Genomic DNA, 5,425 nt, shown 5'->3' on the forward strand with positions numbered 1-5,425 from the left:
TGCAGCTGACACAACCTTGCTTGCGGAAAGTGAAGAGGGCTTGAAACATTTACTTATGAAGATCAAAGAGCACAGCCTCTGATATGGATTACATCTCAATGTTAAGAAAACAAAAATCCTCACCACTGGACCAGGCTGCAGTAACAACCTCAAAATCGTAGTGCTTAGAATGGCAAATATGTGGGTCTGATTCGCATGACCTGCCATTTGCAGACCAGCTGAGTGAGAGGAACAGATGTCTGCTCCCACCATCTTCACTCAGAAACCCAGACTGAGGGGACTCCAGTGTCGTGTTTCTAGAACTCCTAAAATACCCTCAAATCCCACTGCTGTTGAGTCAATTCTGACTCAGAAACCTTATCATTATTGCTGCTAAGTGCTGTGGAGTTGGTTCTGACTCAGTGACCCTGAATAGGGTTTCCGAAGCTTTACATCTTCATGGGAGCAGAAAGCCTCATCTCTCTCCTGTGAAGTGCCTAGTGGGCTTGAGCTGTGGATCTTGTGGTTCACAGCTCAGTGCTTATCATATGGAACCACCATGCTCCCACTGACCTTGTATAGAACACAGTAAAATTGCTGCAAAGGGTTTCTGAGGCTGTACATTTTTATGGGCACAAACTGCCTTGTCTTTCTCTCACAGAGTGTCTGGTGGGTTCCAACTACCAATCTTTCAATTAACAGCCTAAAGCTTAACCTACTGCGCCACTAGGGACAAATAAGGGAATGTAGCAATTAAAATTGCCTCTTAAAAGTTCTAGTCAGACGCTTCCTAGAAGGTTGGAAATAGAAATACCTTATGACCCAACAATTCCTCTACTTGGTATTTATCCACAAGAAATATGAGCCATAACACCAGTAGATATATGCACAGCAATGTTCATAGCAGCACTATTTACAATAGCAAAAAAATGGAGGCAGCCAAAGTGCCCATCAACTGAAGAATGGATAAACAAACTGTGGTACATACACACAATGGAATACTACGCTACCCTGAAGAATAACAAGGAAGCAGCAAGCCACCGCATAACATGGATGAATCTTGAGGACATTATGATGAGTGAAATCAGTCAGTCACAAAAGGAGAAATATGACATAGAGCTATTATTGTAAAAGATTAAGAAAAAGCACCCACACTGAAAGGGAGAAACATTTATCTTTTATTTTTTTTAATTATTTGTTGTTTTGTTATTGGTTACCGGGGTGTATAGAGTGGGATGAAGGGGAGGGAGGGGAAGGTGGAGCACAGGGTAGGGAATAGGCACAGGATAGTGGAACACAGGGTATCAAATAGACACGGGATAGTTTGGTGCTGGGGGCGGGACAATACACTAGAAGGGGAAGGGGAAAGGAAAAATAAGGTGGATGGGAGAATAGCTAGGCAGGTTTACATGGGCTAAATGGGACAGAGGTAAATAATGATCTAAGCACAAACATGGAACAACAGGGCTCGTGGGTACAAAGATTGAGGCATGGTTTAAATGGGTAAAAGTGGGGAAATGATGTTAAGATGCTTGGCTGTCTTTTGAATCTTGGTTCCCCTTGCCTACTGATATAAAATAGACACTTGAAGGGGAGAGAGAGGAATAGTCAGAAACATCACCAGAGAAAGCTTGTAAGTCTGTCTTCAGCCTATAACTGTTTGGAATACCTAAAATGGGGCTAGAACTTGCCCAGTGAAGGGGGCTCCCTGCAGAGCCTTTGCATTGCACAAGACCATAGGTGAAATCCTCATCATAATCAAGAATCTTCTGAGATGGGTCATTCCCATGTGAAAGGACAAGCAGACCAGTCTGGAGCAGCTAGAAGAATAGCAGATAGTTCTTGAAAGAAAGACCAACAGAAAAACAAAACAATAACAGTAGTCCAATTGACTACTACAAGAACAAGCAAGGTATTCCCTAGGGAGCCATCACAGCAAGTGGTCAGGTTCCCTTAAGGCAAACCCCCTTCCAAGACTGAAACTCAAATGGAATACATTAGCAGGCATATGGTCCTCCTGCTGACCACGCTGGTCACCGATAAGGGGAAAAGGAGGAAAAACAGCAATGAAGTTGTGAGCTAAGTCCGACCACATTCAATAGACTCCTGTTAACGTAGATTGAGACCTGGTTAACCAGTATGATGAGACCTGGGGACTCCTGGGCCCAGGGGCAGGGATGTGGTGCCAGAGGACTAGAACAGAATGTGATGCATTCAGCTGATATACAGTGAGGGGAGGCAATGCACAAGAACACCCACACTTTCAGATAGTACCCATTTGACCTGGCATCAATGGCTGGATGATCAGAACATGACTAGAGGAAGAAAGAAGAGGGGGCAAAAAAAAGGAGTAACCCATTGACCTATGCTTGTAACCCATTGACCTATGCTTGTGGATACAGTATAACCAAGGAGCGGACAAATATCTACAGTGAGGATCATTCCCACCCCCTTGGTACACAGGGTCGACAGGGATGGGGAACTTAGACATGGGCTACCCGAAATGGGGGGACTACAAAGGCAAGAAGTGACTGGCTTAGAATCTTTCAATAGGGAACCTAGTTCCAGAGCATACAGGAAAACGTAAAACCTCCACTGAATTGTTTCCAACCTGTCTGGATGGGGTTGATAAAAGGTGAGAGGGAAAGGACTCCTGTGGTTCAATAGGGAATGATTGCTATCAGGTCTGACAATGAGTGTTGGAAAGGTAAATGTTTGGTAACAAAAGGAGGGGAGCGGCTGATTTTGCAGTCCAGGAGCAGAGATCCCTGGAACCATCAAGGGAGAAAAGCGAAGTGTGAGACCATATCTGGAGAGGCAGTGACCCTAGGGATGGAGGCAGAGGCAATGACATGGACAGGAGAGTCTGGGGACTCTGGACTCAGAGAAGGAGAGGGGTTGTATGTTGGCAACCAGGGGAGCAGGTGTGTGAGGTGTATCCTTTGGGTGCTTGATGATGCATGCAGGGGATTGGGATCATTGCAATGAAACAAAGTACGATAGGATGAATGTAAAGATAATGTTCACCCATGTAAAATAACACATAATTCACAATAAAAACTTAAAAAAAAAGAAAAAGTTCTAGCCAGAAATGACTCTCACCACTTTTGCTCATGTATTATTGGCTAAAGAGGGCAGGTAAGGAAGATGAATCTTCCATGTATCCAAGGAAGAACTGAAAATATTTGGTGAACAGCATTAACGACCGAACATTGTTGGCATATTGGTTAAGAGTGAGAACTCTGGACTCAGACTGCTAGGTTCAAACCCCAACTCTGTCACTAGCTGAGTGGCCCTGGGCAAGCCCTTTACCATAGTTGAGCCTCAGTCTTCTCTTCTGTAAAATGAATATCACCATAGTACTTACATCATGAGTCTACTGGGAGGATCATACGAATAAATATAAGTAAGATATTTAGCACAGTGCACAAAGAGGGCGTTCATTAAGGACTGCCTCTGAGGAACTATGAAATCATCACTGAGAAAATGAAAGGCTAGCACTGGAAAGGGGCTTAGAGGACACTGAACCTGATGCTTTTTCAGTCTCTGTGTTATAGGTACTGGAAATCCCAGGGCCCTTCATGGAATATCCTGAAATGCCACTGGGTCATAGCTTTGGAAACCAGAACAATTGTACAAGTCATGTAAAACCATAACCATAAAGACTACAGAAACATGAAGACTGTAATGCCAAATACCCAGGACCATCAAAGGAGAAGAGCAAGAGCAGAATGCGGGACCCTATCCAGAGAAGCAGTGACACCACTGATGGAGGCAGAGATGAGGACATGGAGAGAGAGAGCAGCTGAGGACTCTAGACTCAGGGAAAGAGAAAGGTGGTCTGCTGGCAGCCAGATGCTGGTGGCCAGGGGGCAGGCTTGCAGAATGTATCCTTTGGTTGTTTTAATCATTATATATTCCTGAGTGTTTTTGTGTAATCCCCACCCCCTCCACAAAAAACAAAACAAAAACAACAATAACAACAACAAAAAAAAAAACCAGAGGGAACAGAAGCAAATGCTTTTGAATGATGATGCACAGAGGAAATTGCAATCATGGCAATGAAACGATGGTATAAAACTGATGTTCCCCCATGTATAATAATCATTCAATTCACAATAAAAACTTTAAAAAAAAAACCAACTCATTTTCAGATTGTCCCATTGATTTGTAGTTCCCCACTTGTTGATCTGTAAACCCTTATTGGTAGACACACAGGAAACCAGTCATTGCTGTTGAGTTGATTCCTATTTATGACATGCCCACACGTGTCAGAGTAGAACTGTGCTCCATAGGGTTTCCAGTGACTGATTTTCCAGGTCACCAGGCCTTGCTTCTGAGGTGCCTCTGGGTGGACTCAAACCACCAAACTTCTGGTGAGCAGCTGAGCACATTAACCATTAGCACTGGCCAGGGACTCCATTGCCACTGTAGAGCACCTCTTTTCCATGAGCTGGGGTAAGGAGTTCCATGGTCAGAACGAAGTGATGTTTGTCTTTCCTTAATTGAGAGGAATAAATTAAGTGGATGATGCATGCTTTCTCCCATTTCCTCCCTTAATGTTTATTATATGCTAATGAATACCAGATGGCCAAATGAATGAGCAAGGAACAAATAGCAATAGCACAACACTGAAATATGATTTCTTAAAATAGTTCATGTATTGTTGTTTGAGATGCAGTGGCCCAGTTATATACAATAGAACGAGAAAAAGGAAGGAAAGCAGAAAAAGATTACGTTCATGGGCTATGATGAAATCTCCTGCTATTTCCTGGTGTTGCACACACACACACAAACGCACATTTGTAGTGGTGATAATATAAATAACAACCAGCATGAAACAGACACCAGTTGGAGTGGATGCCAGCGATAAGCTACCATCTGAATTGTAGTCTTCCAGTTGAATCAGTTCTGATCAGGGTGGATTACCCAATAAGGTGAGCATGGGCTCGCTGCAGTGAACAAGGTAGTAAGTAAGCACAAGTAAGTCTGTGCTTACCTTGATAACTGGCTACTCTGTCCCTGTCAGGGATTGTAAATTTGAAAAGAGGCTTTGATTCTGTAGGAAAGTGTTCTTGGGTTGGGAGAAAGATGCCAGCCAGACCTACAAGAAGAATCTTTGATGTGGTGGGGGGGAAAAGGCTTCCTGTGGGGAGGAGGCAGTAGGTACAAGTTTCTGAGGACTCTTCCTTTGACATCGCCTCTGGGTAAAGGCTCATTACTGCCCCTGGAAGAGCCCATCCTGAAGCCAGATTCAGTCTTAAGAAGAGCACTCACAAGTGTACGGCAACTTGGACTATTATTATTGCTGTTAAAGTGCTGCGGAGTTGGTTCCAACTCATAGCGACCCTGTATAGGGTTCCTGAGAAGTGACTAATGAGTTTGAACCGACCTCATGCCACACCATTTGTTGTTAAGTGCTGTCAAGTCGTTTCCCACCCATAGC

Source organism: Chrysochloris asiatica, unplaced genomic scaffold (assembly GCF_000296735.1).
Source record: "Chrysochloris asiatica unplaced genomic scaffold, ChrAsi1.0 scaffold00038, whole genome shotgun sequence".
Lineage (NCBI taxonomy): Eukaryota > Metazoa > Chordata > Mammalia > Afrosoricida > Chrysochloridae > Chrysochloris > Chrysochloris asiatica.